The following is an 18,613-nucleotide window of genomic DNA, read 5'->3' on the forward strand; positions in this document are numbered from 1 at the left end:
AAGTTTCTACACTTTTTAACTCTTTGAAACTACGTCGAGAGTACTGTTCAAAATAAGTTCCCTCTAACGGCATTCATTCAACAAATATTATCTGAGCGCCAGTTACCACATGCCAGCACTGTGTGGGGCAATGGGACAAGAGGCAACGTACAGGCCCCAGCCTGGGGTGGGGGCACCGACACGCACACACGGGACAGCTGTGTACCACAGGTACAGGCAAGGCAAGGAAAGTCACAGGGGAAAGATGCTCTCAGGTCTGCTAGTGCTCTAAACTTAGAGGCGAAGAGCACGGTGGTTGTCCACTGGCTAGCTGGCAAACCCAGAGCAAGTGGAATCAGTCTGAGGCTTGTCAAAAAGAGCTGTTACAAACACTCAGTCAGAGTCACCACCCTGGTGCTCCACAGAGCACATTTCGTTCCTCATTCCGGGCTACAGTCAACATATGCCACATGTGAAGACAGATGATGTTAATGACAACAGCAGTACAGAAACAGTGCACAGAATAACAACAATCACTATTACTTAGTGAGTGCTCACCTGGGCGACGTACTATACTAAAAGCTTTATACATATTTACATATTTTTTTCATGTAATCTTTACAATGACACAACAGAGATTAAGAAACAGGTCTAGAGGGTCATCGTAGGGGTGGAAAGCGATGGAGCTCTGAATGACTTTCCAGTGTTCTGGGAAGTGTGGAAAACTTCTATCTGCCAGTGTGAGCTTGACAGCTTCCCGTGGTGAAGATGATATCAGCGGTGCTAGTAATGTATGAGGATTTATTGACAGGCATACTGAAATGTGTCCAAGATTTACAAAATGTGTCAAAAGATTTGCATAACTCAGTTAACCAGTATTTTCCAAGCGATCAACAAATGGTGTCATACTATCATTCAAGGGCAAAAGAGCCATTCAAGGTACAAGATAGTCCACTGGACTTTAATGTAATAAAATGTACAGAAAACTCATTGCTATGGTTTCAGATTCCACACTGCAGGTTCCTTCAAGAAACCACCCATTTGTTAAGTTTGGTGTAATATCAAAGAAAATGCCCACAACTATCTGAAAAGGCTATTAAATTACTCCTCCTTTTCCCAACCACACATCTTCCTACACTTCAACCCAAACATATGGCAACAGACTGAATGCAGGAGCACACAGGAGAATCCAGCTATCTCCTATTAAGCCAGACATTAAAGAAATTTGCAAAAATATAAAACAATGCCACTAAATTTGTTTTTGTTTTATAAAATATGGCTATTTTCGTAAAATATGTTATTTCCGTTAACATGCAATAAGTTTATTATTTTTAATGAATTAATAAAAACATACTTAAAATTTTTTTTCTGGTTTAGTTTCGAATATGGTCAATATCAGTAGCTAAACCAACATAAACAAAACCTCTTTGGGGTCGTACATAATTTTCAGGAGTGTGAAGGGGTCCTGAGATCAAAGCTGTTGGGACCCACTGCCCCACCCCACCCCAGTGCGTGCCTCGGCGGCCTAGGGGTTTCCTGCTTTCATCTGCTTGTGCTCTCCCACCTCTCTCCACACCATCCTCCCTGCTCCTCTTCCTCTCCTACCCCTAACTGTCCACTTCCTGTTCAGGGTTCTTCTACGAGGCCTTCCCTTACTACCAAGTTAGATAAGACATATTACTTGAGCCTGTCCTTCAGCACTTCCTATTGCATAAACAGTTAGCTGTCTTGCTTAGCACCTCTTACTTCCCCAGCTGATGCTTTCTGAGGGCAGAGGGCAGGTGCCAGGTGATTATGTTTTCTAGTTCTCTCTATCCTGTAATGCCCAATACGGAGCCTTGCATACAGCAGGCACTCAGACATAACTGCCTGAATGGACCCATTTCGTGGGAAGCTTTCGTTCCCCTAGTTCCGGCACTGCATGCAGAGATAAGAAGCACGCAGCTGGGCAGTGGGGTTACAATATACCACCTAAAGGATACTTAGGAGACCATGGAAACAAAAATTTGATTCATCAACATTCTGGGTACTCAGTGACTGTTCAATCATTTTATTATTATTTTTTTTTAATTTTGATTTTATTTATTTTTCCCCCCAAAGCCCCAGTAGATAGTTGTATGTCATAGCTGCACATCCTTCTAGTTGCTGTATGTGGGACGTGGCCTCAGCATGGCCGGAGAAGCGGTGCGTCGGTGCACGCCCGGGATCCGAAACCGGGCCGCCAGCAGCAGAGCACGCGCACTTAACCACTAAGCCACGGGGCCGGCCCTGTTCAATCATTTTAAATGAGTAACACTTGCTACAATGTTTGGGTCTCATATTCAAATATCCAGCCTTTAAAAAAAAAAAAACAACCTCTTATTTTCTGAATTACCTCCTTGCCTACCTTCAGTCCTCACTCAATTCTGTACCTCTGTTCATCCTCCAGTTTGCCAGGATCACCTTAAATGAGCTAATTTTGTAGTCACAGCTTGTATATTTGGAACCTTCTGGCATTCTCATGTTCTTGGCACTGCAGAGAACTAAGACGCCCACATTTACCCCTTACTCAGGATGTACTCACAGCGTGGCTTCTCAGAAGTGGCCAGGTGAGCCCTGTAGGAACACTTCCTCCATGAACGCTTATAAGGACAGTTATAAGTTATAAGGACCCCCATAAGGCAGCACTGTTACACCCATGTGGAGACGAGGACACAGACACTGGGAGTTCAAATGCCTTGCCGAGGGCCACAAAGCCAGTAAGTGGCAGAGCACAGACATGACAGTATAATATACTCTAAAACAAGGGCATTGCAACTCAAAAGGATGTTGGGACCATTCAGGGTGGTGTCAAAGAAGTCTTATATTCGTCAAAAGTTCCTGAAAACATCATTCACTTTCTAAACACAGTCCAGTAACTGACATTCAGAATAGAGACTCAGTTGTCACCAAAACACTAAAACAAATCTATTACGATCAAGAAGGAGGAAAGAACGGCCGGCTGGGTGGCGAAAGTGGTTAAGTGCGCATGCTCTGCTTTGATGGCCCGGGGTTCTCGGGTTCGGATCCTGGGCGTGCACTGACGCACCACTTGTCTAGCCATGCTGTGGCAGTGTCCTATATAAACTAGAAGAAGATGGGCACAGATGTTAGCTCAGGGCCAATCTTCCTCGGCAAAAAAAGAGGAGGATTGGCATCGGATGTTAGCTCAGGGCTGGTCTTCACACATACACAAAAATGTTAAAAAAACAAAAAAAAAAAGGAAGGAGGAGCAGAGTAGAAATGAGTAGAAATTTTATGAAAAAAAGATTTTATCCAAAATTCTTCTAAACAGCAAGAAAAATCTCAACTTTGTGGAAATTACATTAATTCTTCCAGGGTTCCAGACAGCTAAGGTGTTACTGTACTATTTTCATTTAAAGTTTATCAAAAAGTTTGTGATTATAATCTCATGAGCTCTCTTATTTTTATTTTTTAAAACCTTATTTGGCTAATTTTACAATTTCACTGTTTAGAAAAAAATTATAACAATCAAATTGAGTACAATAATAAAAATATTGCATCCTTACCTCCTGTCAAATATTTCCATATTTGTCTGAATGAAAGTTAACATAGCTTCTTATTGGTCAGCATATTTAAAAAATCTTTATTTTCTGCTGTGTTAACAGGACTGCACCACTGGGTAATAAAAATGAGCGGAGGTGGTGGAAGAATATGCTTTATACTGTTATGTATTCCGATTTTTTAACAGTATAAATGAGTTACTTTTCTAACTACAATTTAATAGTCTTTAAAAACCATTACGTTAGCATCGCTAATCTTGAAAGAAGAAAAGGGTATGATGGAATATAACTTGTACTGGACTTTACTCTTCTGATTATCCATGCAATGTGAATGAAAGGTTACAACTAACCAGGACTGACACGGTTGGTATGTTATACTTCAGTGTTTGCCATTCAAGACTGCCCAACTCGTAAGTTATAAACCATGACCCTGAATTTGACCCAAATCTTACAATCACTTCTATGAAGCAGAATAAAAAAAGAATAATGGATTTTGAATTCTGCCCACGAATGACAGCGACTTCCTTTAATTTTAAATTGTATATAGACTAATAACATCGACACACTTGTTTCAGAACATACTAATGAGCAGTCTTGATCCCAACAGAGAGCATCAACTAAAGAGCACAGCACGAGACGGCTGCAGCCTGTCAGCGTGGCCAGGACCCCAGTGACAGGGCCCTCTGACCAGCAAGGGTGTGGAAGGACACCTGCCCGGGAATGGTCCAACACTACGTGGAAATTGCTGATCTAAGAGAAGGAAGAACATAAAAGACGCCATCACTTTTTTGGATGGAGAACATTCTTACTTTCTTTTATTATTTTTTTAAGTTAAGAACGATAATATTCCTCTACACATATAGTATTACAAGCACCTCATGTTTGTATAAATCTTTTCAGCCCCCTCCTCAGTATTTTCATTGATTTGCTATTGTGAACTCAGGATACTTTCCAATTATTTCAAGGTGAATCCTTAATGATACCAGGAGCAAATGTAGGGACACACTCATGCGAAACCTGTAGTGGAAGAGCAGTGGAGAAGACATTGACGCATGGCATCTGAAACAACACCAAGAAGGCGGAGATAAGAACGTATTGTTCTTTCAAAAATATATTTACTAAAGGGAAGCCTGTAATTAATAAATGACATATACAGATGCTTAATGAAGGCCACCATTAGAGTAGGGTGGGAGAACTCATTTCTGGCTTTGTGTGTTCCTGGTCCCCACAGTGAGGGAGGGAGGCATGCTTACACCAGCAGCACCAGAGCAAGCTGTAAGGAATGGACTCGTTCCACTGACCCCTGACCTCCAAAGTTGGGGGACGCCCCGGGGGTGACCCAAGGTGGTAACAGCAGAACTTCTACTTATAGTTTCTTCTTCTACAAAGAATAAAAAAATGAGATGTACTAATATTTAATATACAAACTGACACACCCTGGAGGTGTGTGCTTGAGACTGCTCTCCTGCCAGGCATCAGTCATCAGGAGTTTGGAGACCACTGCTAGGCAATAAGAAGCCACCACAGGCTTTTTATAAGTGAATCCTAAATGGCTAATCATCGCACAGCCAACTTCACAGGTGTTTCAAGCAAATGTGTACCTCAATTACAGAAGGGACTGACAGACGTGACATACTACATTTTAATCACCCAATTGTAGTATATGACATAAGGCTCAATTACTAAATTACAATAGGCAAAGAGGCATCTGTGAACTCTGTGGATAGAAAAATGACAAAAAGAAAAAAAAAGCCAAGTCCACTTCTACATGACAAGTCTTGGTGGTGAAAAGAGACACTCTAAGATACAATAAAGGACCAACTTTCAGCATGACAGCTGAGAAAGACAGAAGAACCAGGTCTTTCTGATTCACAGATGATGGCTTTTTCCAAATAATCATGACCCTACTGAAACAGAGACAGAGCTGAGAAAACTACAAGCCTAGAGCATGTCAACTCAAGAGACGCCCCCAAAGGTACATGCTCACGAGGGTGGGAAGGAACTACTTCCTGGTCACTTAATATTCACTGAGCAGCTGAAGCAGCTGGATTTTCAAGGAGAGACCAGTGTAACCACACCACCTCTCTGAGTGTTCATGCCACCTTCTTAAAGGCATTGTGCGTGGGCCCACGAGGGTCTATGAAAACATGCAAGTTGTGAGGCCATAGACAAGAGATATCTCATCCAGAACTGAAACGAACAAGCAACTCTCCAAAAGGAAAGAGCCAAACCTTCAGCTCTGGCATCATCTTGTCTTTCTAATATATTTACTCTTAGTACAAACCAAGCAGGAATAAAGGCGAATCCTGGCCCTGAGCTAACATCTGTTGCCAGTCTTCCTCTTTTTGCTTGAGGAAGATTGTCCCTGAGCTAACATCCGTGCCCATCTTCTTCTATTTTGTACGTGGTAGGCCGCCACAGCATGGCTTGATGAGCAGTGTGTAGGTCCGCACCCGGGATCCGAACCCGCAAACCCCGGGCTGGGCCCAGTTTTGAGTATTACTTTTGTACACAGCTACCTTGCTTAACTCTTACGAATTCTACTAACGTATCTATAAATCTCTTTGGTTTTCTGTGTATGCCATCCTTTCATCTGCAAATACCGACACTGTTCTTTTTCTTGCCTGAGCAATGCTGCAAGGACGTGGCAAGAGCGGTACCCTTCATCTCTTCCCCATCTCAGAGGGACACTCTCAGTAGTTCACCATCGAGTTTGATGCCTGGGCTAGGACTCCATAGATAACATTTACCAGACTAAGGAACTGACCTATAGATCCATACTATCCCAATCCATATCCCAACAGAGACTTTTGTGGAACCGGATAAGTGGATTCTAAAATGTATGTAGAAATGCCAAGGGCCAACACTACCCAAGACTCCCCGGAGAAGAACAACAGAATGGGGGACTTGCTGGTCTAGAAATCTAGCCTTATTGCAAAGCTTCACTAATGAAAATAGCCAAACCCTGAAGCACCACCGAGAACAAAGTCCAGGACAGGCCTCTGCATATATGAATACTTGATTAATGACAGAAGTGGACTGCAGAACAGTGCAGAAAAGTCAGTCAAATATGGCACTGGGACAGGTAGGTACAGGGCGACATGAAGAAAGGAAGGAAGGAAGGAGAAAGAAAGACAGAAAGAAAAGAAAGTGGATTGCATTATGTAAAAAATAAAAAATAAGCACCTGGTGGGTTATAGACTTAAATCTCAAAGACAAAACTCTAATAATTTTAGAAAATGATACAGAAGAATATCTCATGTAGAGAAAGAAGGCCTTAAGATATAAAAAACAGTAATCATTAAAAGACTGATAAAATGAACTATATAAAATCAATTTTTTGGGCCGGCCCCGTGGCTTAGCGGTTAAGTGCGCACGCTCCGCTACTGGTGGCCCAGGTTTGAATCCCAGGCGTGCACCGACGCACCGCTTCTCCGGCCATGCTGAGGCCGCGTCCCACATACAGCAACTAGAAGGATGTGCAACTATGACATACAACTATCTACTGGGGCTTTGGGGGAAAAAAGGAGGAGGATTGGCAATAGATGTTAGCTCAGAGACGGTCTTCCTCAGCAAAAAGAGGAGAATTAGCATGGATGTTAGCTCAGGGCTGATCTTCCTCACACACACGCACACAAAAAAATCATTTTTTTTCTCATCAAGACACCACCAAGAATGAAAAGACAAGCCACAGAGTAGTGGAACTATTAGAATACATATAGACAAGGGACTCATGTACGGAATATATAAATACTTCCAATAAATCAGTAAGAAAAATCCAGAGTACCAACAGAAAAGTAGGCAAAAGTCTTAACCAGGCACTTCACAAAATATACCCAAATGGCTAATCACAGGTGAAACAAGTGCCACTCATTAATAACCAGAGAAACACAAACTGAAACCACAATGAGGTGCCATTAGCCACCCAACCAGTCCGCAAAGATTAAACAGTCTGACGACAGACCTATGGGAGGAGGTGTGTTGAGCTGCAGTTCTCACACACTGCTGAGTGGGGCTGCAGGTCTGGCATGATCAAGTGCAGTGGCACACATACGTGCCCCATGAGCTGGGAACTGCATTCCCAGACACATAACCCAATGAAATTCATGCACACGTGCACCACAACATACGTAAAAGAATGTTCACAGCAGCACTAACAGCCCAAACTGGAAACAACCCAGATGTCCAGCATTAGTGGGTATTATATAATATCCCAAACTATGGACTGAATGAAATACAGCTATACACAATATGGATAAATCTTACAAAATACTCTGAGTGAAAGAGGTGAGATAAAAAGGATTTATTCAGTATGATTTCATTTATATAAAGTATAGAAATAGGCAGCCCTAAAACCTACACAGGACCTACAGGGGTTTCTGGGGTGCCAGGTCTGGGTGGTGGTTACATGAGTATTTGCTTTATAATTATTCATTATACTCTATATTGGTTTCATAAGCTTCTGTATGTGAATTATATTTCAAGTTAAAAAGACTACAGAATATGTGCATATGGCAAAAAAACAAAACAAAACCCTGAAAAGCACATAAGAACACACAGTGAGATGCGACTCTCCTTCCTCCACACCCATCCTCTGCCTCCATCTCTCCCCGCAAAGGCAACCACCGTGGCGAGTTCCCGTGTTCCTGGAGAGCCACAGCATGTGCATACTCCAGGCATACGTGTATCAGTCAGTCTTTTCCACAATGGCTTTAGGTGAACCAACAATGACAACCTCCCAACTAACCTTGATTGACTTGAGACTGAAACACACACACCCATCCCAACACATGTTCTAACCTTCTTCTACATAATGTTTATGTTGAAGAATTTAAACTGTTTTTTTTTTTTTTTTGTGAGGAGGACTAGCCCTGAGCTAACATCTGATGCCAATCCTCCCATTTTTTCTTGAGGAAGATTGGCCCTGGGCTAACATTCGTGCTCATCTTCCTCTACTTTATACGGGACACCGCCACAGCAACGCTTGACAAGCAGTGCGTCAGTGCACGCCTGGGATCTGAAGCCGCGAACCCGGGGCCGCCAACGTGGAGCACACGCACTTAACAGCTGCGCCACCGGGCCGGCCCCTGATATATTTTTTTTTATTTGAAAAATTTCCCAATCAAGATGAAGTTCTAAGTGATCTCTAATTTTTTTCTATTTATATAAAGTTTCTCTCTCTCCCTCTCAAAGATAAGACCAGCAATTATGATCCCAAGTGTAATATAAAGCACGTGGTGTGACTTGTTTGTCAGATCTACAGCATCTTATGTGAAGCAACTGAGACATGGAAGCTAAGGTCTCAGCACAGGCCCCAACCTTGACAACGTAAGCCTGTATCATAGGGAATTAACGTAAAAATTTTCCAACACATACACGCCAGGCACTGGATTAGACACTAACAACACAGAGATAAATTAAAATACGAGACAATCTAAAAGAAAAACAACTAAGACATGTGAGAAGTGCTGTAACTGACGCAGCCGTGTGAGGTGCGATGGGGACCCCAGGGTTTGCAGGACAGGAGTGCAGCTCAGGGAATGGCTTCTCGGGGAGGACTTGAGCTTGGCCTTGGAGGGTGGGCAGGAGCCACCTCTGAGTCAGTTTGGGGAGGCCGAGGCCCCCCGTGGAGGGACTGAGGCCAAGCCAGCAGGGAAGACTTCATCTATAGGTGCCCGCTCTTCAAATCAGAGGGCCTTGAAGTTACAGGACAAATTAAATAGGGTACATTTTCCTGGAAAATCCATTTTCCTCAAAAAGACAGAACCATAAATGAGGACAATACTGATTACATTTTACTAACTGTAAATTAATCATACTGGATTCTTAATCATAAATTTTCATAAAGGAGGGATTTTTGTCCCATTCACCATTTTATCCTCAGTACCCAAGATTGGCCGAGCACACAGTGGGGCCTCAAATATTTGCTGAATGAACAAATCAATTGGAAGAAAACAAATTCAGGTAATTTAACTGAGAGGTACCATAATTTAAAACATATTTATATTAAAATAATGACACACGTATCAGAGTAGAACGCAAAGTCTACATAAACTTAAGATAAAATCAAGTAGTTCAAAGACACTCCTTCTAATAGGCATTTCAGCACTCTGGACTCTCAGAGGTACTTTGACAGAAAAATCTGAAAAGTACTGTGAGGAGATGGATTTGCACTGTAGACGGTTTTGTTTTTGAGCTAACATCTGTGCCAATCTTCCTCTGTTTTGTACATGGGATGCTACCACAGCATGGCTTGAGGAGCAGTGCGTAGGTCTGCACCTGGGATCTGAACCTGTGAACCCCGGGCCGCCAAAGCAGAGAGCGCAAACTTAACCACTACGTCACCGAGCCGGCCCCGTAGATGGTTTTTAAGCAGATGAATGACACAACTTGATCTGGGAATAAGAAAGATCTCTCAGAGGTGACACAGAGGGACTGAAATTAAGATGCCAGAAGCAGGAAGAGGTACTTCCAAAGACAAGGCTACAGTCTATGAACCAGATCCTCAGTCTTCTCCTGAGGTGGTCACGACGCCCAGGCTCTGGCTCCTCCAGCCCGGCCTGGCAGGGATCATTTCTGGTTACAACGATCTCTTACTCTATAAATCTAAACTTCTACAACTTGAAAGTACGATAAACATAACTGAATGGAATATTCACTCCTGTGTAGAGGAAGTTAACTGATAACTTCTACCCTGACCCTTAGCACTTACAAAATTTCAAAATTGAGTTAATCCTCTCAAACTGTTCCTACCTTGGTTGACGATTTTCAAAGTTACAATAAATCTTTCCCAATGTCAAAATGTAAGTATCCACCATTTTATCCATTCTAATACATACATTTCCATACTAACATCCCCAAAAGCCAGTTGTGTCTTTCACTTGATGGTTGTTTTCTCTGTCTTGGTAATCCTTAAAAAATGGTTTGACCTACAATCAGTGGTGTCTTAGACTTGATAAGATGTGCTGGTTTAACTTCACCATACATACATACTATGCTCTGCTTGGGTTTCTCAGTGGATATTATTTCATTTGAATACAGCCCATGTGCCCCCTTCACGTTCTGTCTATACCACCTGACACAAAGGAGTTGAAGTAACCACCCGGTAATGGGAAGCAGAGAGGACTTTAAGAACACCTTCACTATCCTCAGAGTGTTCATTTGTTTAAGAATGCCGAGGGCCGGCTCCGTGGCTTAGCGGTTAAGTGCGTGCGCTCTGATGCTGGCGGCCCGGGTTCGGATCCCGGGCGCGCCCCAAGGCACCACTTCTCCGTCCAACGCGAGACCGAGTCCCACGTACAGCAACTAGAAGGATGTGAACCTACGACATACAACTATCTACTGGGGCTTTGGGGGGAAAAACATGAATAAATAAAATCTTAAAAAAAAAAGAATGCCGAGTGCCGTCTACTGGCAACTATCTTTTGTTTGCTGGGGTTCCAAGAGACAGACCCGAGAAGCAGCAAGCATGCCTTCCTGCCCTCGGTATACTGAAAGGCATCTTCCAGTCCTTCTAGGGGGAATCCCAGTGCTCAGGCAAAATAAAGCACTGCCTGCCAAACTAATTTGGGTATAAATTTGGCAAAGTAAGGCTGACCAGCAGCTTCCACCTCGACACTTCTGCTTCAAACACGCTGGGTTAGAGACAACCTGTGGCTCAAAATCCACAATGAATGCTCCCTTTTCAAACCCCAATTCTGTAGTTCCAGCTTTATTATACACATTCACCAAGCCGATATCCTCCTTCCTGAAGGAAACGAGCTCCTCCCTCCGGGGCCAAGTTTGGGGACAAGCGGATCTTGTGTAAACCCCACAGTCAGCGGTTTCCCCAGACCTGAGGCGTTCCTCCATGCTGTTTGAGATCCGCCCTCCTTTTTCATTTTTTTCTGCATTTGCACACAAAGAAAGGGGTAGTAATCATTTTCCTCACATCTTCCCACCATCGACCCCCAACTCACCATCTCTTTCTCATGAAATTACAGTATAATTTTACAACGCAGATATTTTCATTTCAAAAAGCAGTGGCTGGAGCCAAGGTCTAGTTCATTCATGTTCTTCGGCAAGAACTGGCCGCCTCTACGAGGGACTGGATGGGGAAGGCGGTGGGGAGAGGACAGCCCGAAGGAGTGCGGTCAGACTGAGATAAGATAAGGGCCAGGAAAGACTGGTTCCCTCAGAAAAGCTCCCAATTATGCCAAGCGAATTTTTTAGTGAAGGAAGTCACAAGGAAGAAACAAACTGATTTCTCGTCTAGACTCCGCCATAATAACACGGTGAAGTCATGATGTCATTCTAAGCCGCAGGTTCCTTAAACTATAAAACTTCTTGCAGACGCACACGTATATTCAGGGATGTGTCCCTACCTTCTAGTACAGGTGATACATAAGAGAAACTGAAGAGATGTTAGCTGAATTTGAAGCCTTGGCTTTTTTATAGGGAAAGATGAAGACAAGTCAAACTCTTAGGAAGAAAGACACAAATCTTAAAGAGCGTGATCTGTTGACACAGTGCATATTTCTTGCTTAAGAACTTAGTTCTAGAACGCCTTGTGGGGAACAAAGTTAGACATTCACCATCAGTGCCAATTAGTAAATGTTCAACACCTCTGGTTATATCACTTCACCTCCCACTGAGAGTAGCATTTTTGATGAAATATTAAATAATATTACTGTACCTGGTGAGCAATAGCTCATTTACCTAAAGCACAAGGGCAGGTGTCATTTCATAAAAAGTAACTGCTTTTATTACATCTGACAAATAAGAGACTGCCTAAGGAAGGTTCGAGAACTTTTACTATGTTTACCAGCAGACAGAACAGTGTAGAGTTGTAGGGAGGATATAATGAAAATATACACATTTTTTTCAGTTTTTAGTTTATGTTCTCCACTTCCTTTCTCTGTGTCTCAAATAGGCAGGAGTGGTTCTTTCTGGACACGAGCTCTCTCATGATGAATTTTGGGCTCTTCACACAGGATGTCTGGCCCAGAGCTGCAGCAGGAAGGATCGATGAAGGACACAATCAAATAAGCCTTGAGGGCCTGTGTGCCAGGACCTGCAGAGAGAGCCCTGGAAATCGGGGCCCTAAAGTCATACAGATGCCACGACATTACGGGAAACCATGAAATTATGGACCGTGTGCATGTGTGTGCGTGTGCACCCTTTGGGGGTTGAGGGAGTGAGGCAGATAAATACTGGTGCCAGACCCCTCTAGTCTCTCCTCCTAGGAGCTGCTGACCTCCTCATCTCCACATATGTCCACTGCCCCACCCCTCTAGGATTAGTATTAATTAATTAGTGTTACTATACCCATGCTGGGTTCCAGTCTTCCTCTTATCTAGCCATCAACTAATCCCTGCTATGAGGCCAATAGTATTAGAGATAACAGTCAATAAAGATGAATGACAGCTCTTCCTGTCTCCAAGGGCCCAGTGGCACTCTGATGGCGGGGAGTGGCCTATGCCCTCCTAGGGACTGGACAAGCCTTCCCTGGGGGCTTTCTGACTGGCTCTGACATGCAACTCAGCCTCATCACTGTAATTGAGCTGTTGTTTGGGCAGGACTGCAGAGGCAAAGAGCGGGCACAGCACCCTCTACCTCTGCCGTGCCCTCAAAAATAACAAGCACTCAACATATGTGTCACATAAACTAATGACGTCGACAAAGACAAAACTGCAGGTGCTCATGAACAGTGATTTCCACAGTCCCGTGCAGGGGCATCCCCCGGGGGACAGACATTCCTCTGAGACCGGGTACCCCTCAGGCCAACTTCATGGGATAACCCGTGTGGAGAGACAAGAAAGAATCCCGAGGCATAAATTAAATGGAAAACTTATACACTGCTTAAGCCTGTCACTTTACTGTCTCAAGTAATATATAAATTATAAAGAGAAGGATTTTAACTCAGAGCTTGGATAAAATAAGACAGAAAAACTAGATGGCTGCTGTGGTAGGAAGACAGGCCTGCAGCAGGTCCGTCCACCTGTGCCTGCCAGGTGTGACTAGCTGTGGGCCTGGTCCCATAACCATGAAACTGGAGGGTAATCCTGGGCTGACACGCAGCACCACGCACACGCCCATGCTCGCACTCCCTCAGATGTGGGACCCTTTATGGCAAGTGGCAGGGTAATTAGTGGTGACACATAGCTATACAACAAAACCCTCCCCCACATCCCTTGTCACAAGGGATGTCATGGCTGAGGCAGTGAGTCTAGGTGGGTCCTTGGACAGAGCACACACAGTTGAAGGCCAAATGCCAGGCTCGCGGCTCACTCCCATTTCTCCAGGAAACTCTCCAGTGGCGGCTCACTCACCCGGCAAAGCAAACCACTGAGCCAGGTAACCCATCTGGAGCCCGCTGGCACCCAGCCTTTCTCCGTTAAAGGGTGGCACGTGTGCACGGAGACACTCTGGCCATGGACTACACGCACCCTGCTCCCAATTACATCACACTCCCCAAATCACACACAGTTGTAATACTTTTAGCCCATTATCCCAGTAGCTGACCAAAAGGTTCATTCTGCCCTTGGAGGAGAATATGCAACCTAAATATTTGATGTTTTTATTATTAGTTAAAACAAGAAACACTCTAGTGTTTCGGGATGTGTTGAAAGACACACATAAATAGCTTATCCTTTTCTATATATTTCATTCCAAACAGCACAGGAAACTGAGATTATGCTTTGAATCATATATGTACCTACTTCCATTCAATTCCTATTTTCTTGATGTGTGGCAGGATTTGGCAAGGAGAAAAATCTGCTGGTATAATGAGGGCTCTGCTTGGGGCAATGTGAGTTGTTCCCGGACCCGGGGGACCTGCGCAGGGCAGGAGGCAGAGGCACACATAAAAAGTCTGAGGAGGGAGCTGCAGCCTCAGCCGTCTTTGAGGCAGGGGAGGTACAGGATAGGACAGGATAAGCGTGCTCCTTCTTCAAGTCTAAGCCTGAGCAGGCCGCGGGGACAGCGAGATAGCAGCCTCCGGTTGATCTCAGGGCCCTGGCCCCTGGTCTGGCCTGCTGCCCCAGTTGGCCTCAAAGGGTCCCCCCTCGGCAGGCCCTTCCCTCCCCTGCCTCCCAGGAACTCTGAACTGTCTCTACGTTTGAAATCAGAAGTATTTCACTACAAAAGAACACCACATCAATGTAGCCACCAACGGAGGCCCCTGTCCGGACACAGAGAGCACTCATGGGACCAGGGGCAGGACGAGGCCCCAAGATGAGCCAGCTCCCATGTTCTCCAACGTTGGAGCTGCAGACAAATTTGGTGACCTGAGCTAGCGCAGCTCAGAAACCTCCATATCTAGTCCTCTGAATTCTATGTTTCCGTACAAAGTACTTGCAAGGACTTGTTATTTATGGTCCAAGTTTTATAGTTAAATCTAAAAACTTATGCTCGTGGCACTCTGAGGTCATCACTAGGTGCAGTGGCCCCCTCATTTCTAACTTTGAATCCTGTGCTTACAAATATTTATGAAGCCCCCAGACACAAGGCCGCAGTAGGACGAGGGCATTAAAGAACTCGGTAGAAAGCAGCACGCCGGGGCTGGAGTCCCAGCTCCACCTGTTACCACCTTAGTGACCTCGGGCAGAAGACTTGCTCTTTTTGGGCCTCAGTTTCCTGAACTGTAAAATGAGGATAACTGTACCTGGTGGGGTTGTTGTGAATTAACAGATGTGATGTGCTTAGACTAATGCCTGAAACAGAATATGTCCCCAATAAACGTTACTTGTTTTTGTTTTTTTGTTAACCAGATGCAGTGACTTGTTGGCTTCTATCACTCAATCTTGTTTATGCTCCTATCCTTAAAAATGTCCATTACAGAAGCAACGTTTTTCATCCTCTCCAGGCATTTCCAAGCAGGCCACTAATGCACTGCACTCAGCAACTAAATCTGTAGCTAACATAAGGCGGAATCTCAATCTGATGGCGTCTGGTTGTGCATAACACAATTATGTGGATGTGCTGGCAAACAGCACAGCGACTGTGCTTTGCTGTTCTGCTTCTTAGAACAGTGCAGGCCACTGAAAGAGGCTGAATGAACCCCAAATCCAATTACGGCACATGTGCCTGCCAGGTCACGGAGGAGCCAATCTCTCTGACGAGTTCATGGACATTTTAGTACTATCAATTTGTGGCATAATGAGATTTGAATGGAAAAATATCCTCAAAGTTTGATAGGTTTATAAAGGATTATGGCGGAGATAGTTTTTTTTGCAGGGGGGAGGGGTGGTGGTGCTGGAAGCTCACAAGGGTAAAAAAGATAAAACTCGAAAGCAGCAAGCAGACCAGGGCAGCAAGGGACACTGCTGTGGACCAGATGTGACCAGTGGCTTGACATTCCTGGGCCTCAGTTTCCACACCTGAAAAATAAGGTTCTTTCTGGCTCTATGGGACTGTGAAAGGGTGCTTCTCTCTGAGACCAGCATGCTCGCAGCAATTCCTAGAGGGGGAACAGAGGAAAATACAACAGGGTCTCAGGACAGAAACAGGGGAGGAACAATGTGTTATTCTTTTTAATCCAGCAAAGTAACTTATGAGTGGGTACCACAGGGAGGAACACAGAAAAAGCCAAGGGCTCGAACCTCTACGTGAAATCTTTCTCTCTGCATATACTTGACCACTGGTCTTTAAATGAAACTGGAAGTTGGTATTCAGTTGCTAACATATGTTGTGTTAGCATGTGTTACATATTTTTTAAGAATTTTTTTCAGAAAAATGATACATGCTCACTGTAAAATAAAAAAATCCAAACAACATAAGAAAGGAAAACTCAGAAAGAAGCATGCTTCACATGCTCCTCTGTTTTTTTACTTTAACCCTATGTCAAGAATGCCCTGTAGATCAATAAATAGACCAACATCATTGTTAACTGTTTGGAAGCTCACTGTAGAATGTGTGCTATAATTTAATAAATCAAACCCATCTTTTCATGGTGTTCTTTATTTAAAAAAAATAACATTAGAAGATGGAACACATTTATTTAGTTCTACTCCCTTCTAAAAACCTCACTAAAAAAGCAGTGAATTCTGTAAAGGGCTTACACCTTCAAGGCAACGGGACTGCTGGGCTGGAGAACAGGTGGAGGAGGCTGGCCAGACAGCTCAGGAGAGAGGGATGGCAGGACAGTGGTGTGGCTGTGGGATGGCGGAGAAGCAACCTGGGGTGGGCCGGTGAAGCTTCAAAAGCCCCGGGGTAAGGATGACCACAGGCACCATGAAGCAGGTGTGCAGATGGGCCAAGAATGGGAGGACTGGTGGAAAGGTACTTCATAGCCTCTGAGGACCCCTTTGCTCCCTGTGAGTACAAAACGACAGGTCTCTCGTCTGGAGAGCTGGGTAAGTGTCAGCTTCTGTACCACCAGGGACTTTGCTTCTGGAAATGGCAGAGTGGGTAACAAGCAACCTCCCACTGAGGCAGCAAGAAAAGCTTGAGAAAATGGTTAAAAAAAAAGATCTGTTTAAAGGCAGCAATGAGCTCACAAAACAGTGAGGATTTATAGGATCAAGAAGAAAAGACAACAGAAACCCAAAGAGATGAGCCCTGCACCCGGGGTTTCCCTTCCCTTCGAGAAGACAAGAAGAGCCTCCTGGGAGGAGTGAGGCAAAAGGGAACCCAGGGCCCTGAGGCGGGGAGGAGCTGGTAAGACCCCTGTGTTCACAAATATATACATGAGAGAAACAACAGAGCAAATGTGGCAAAACGTCGACAAACGGGTGAAACTTGATAAAATTCTGTCTACCATTCTTCAACTTCCTATAAATTAGAAATTATTTCGAAAAGTTAAAAACAACAAACCACAAATCAAGAATGGAAGTTGAATTTTACCAAATGCCATCTTCAGATTTATGGAGATGCTCCCATTTATTTTCCTTTGACCTATTAATACTCACTGCACACTACGATTTCTCTCCTTCTTCACTAGGCGAGCTGGAGGCTTCTCTCGTTCACCTTCCCTTTCGCCCTGTGCCCCACTGCCCACTCCACTTCCAAAACTAGCTCTTGGGTTTCATTTTTTTTTTTTAGTTTCCTAATTCATTCATTTCTGCTTTTGTCTTCATAAAATACACTAATTCTTTATTTTGGTCCTTTTATCTTTTCAAGTGTTTAAATAATTTCTTTTCATTCTTGTTTAATCTCTATGTTTACGCACTAATTCTCTAAGTCATCACCTTATTTCATTCACTGGAGGCATCGCTGGTTCAGCAGATGAGAGCACCAGCCTGAGTCGGACAGCCTGGCCCCAGTCTCAGTCCTCCTGGGTGGCTGTCAATTCTTGGGCAGTGTGCTGAGCCTGTGCTTCGGCCTCCCGACAGCACAATGGGGACGACGACAGTACCTCCTTCAAGGGTGAAGGTAAGGAGTAACTGAGATGACAGATGTAAAGTGCTGAGAACAGTCCTTGCAACACAGGTACTGTTATTAAGTTCATTTGGCAATATTGTTCAAAGTCTACTGAGTGCCAGGCAGCATTCCGGACTTTGAGGATAAACTTTATCAATATGACAGGTAAGGCCCCCACTTTCATGGAGGTTTCACTCCAGTCGGGGAGACAAACAAGTAAAAACAAAAACCAAAAAGCCAACAAAGAAAACAATTTTAGGAAAGAAGAAACCCTAGTGATGGGTTATGGGGCCAGGGAGTCCTGGCCACGGAAAAGACTCCGGGCTGGACTGTGAATGCGAAGGAGGAACCAGCAGTGCCAAGGCACACGTGGACCGCCAGCTGGGGCCGTGCCAGCAGCAACGCGCCTTCTGCACCGAGGGCCTGCTAGGGAGGCCTGGTTTCTACCTCTGTATTTATTCCTATTTTTATTGCATTGTTATGAAAATATAGTTTCTACTTATTTCAACTTTCTGGAAATCACAGAGGTTTTCTCCGTGAACTATAGTATACACTAAAATTAAAAACTTCGTGAGCACTGTTCTCTGAAGTCTCTCCTGGTTCTTCGTGCTAACTTGTAGTCACCATCTGACCTGTGCCGGGCTAGGGGTCCAGGCGCCTCCCCCCCCACCAGGGGCCTTATCAATTCTGTCCGACAGCCCCTCGAGCTCTTGACGTTACACCATCTGGGCCTCAGACGTTCATGGTGGTTC

The 18,613-nt window shown here is 44.3% G+C and overlaps 1 protein-coding gene across 8 annotated transcripts in view; it reads right to left on the reverse strand.

Moving 5' to 3' along the window:
• PPP2R5C (protein phosphatase 2 regulatory subunit B'gamma) overlaps positions 1-18,613 on the reverse strand; it is a 146,340-nt gene that overhangs the window by 60,837 nt on the left and 66,890 nt on the right. The gene's annotated exons all lie outside the window — the stretch shown is intronic.

Source organism: Ceratotherium simum, chromosome 24 (assembly GCF_057802395.1).
Source record: "Ceratotherium simum simum isolate JZ-2026a chromosome 24, ASM5780239v1, whole genome shotgun sequence".
Taxonomy (NCBI): Eukaryota; Metazoa; Chordata; class Mammalia; order Perissodactyla; family Rhinocerotidae; genus Ceratotherium; species Ceratotherium simum.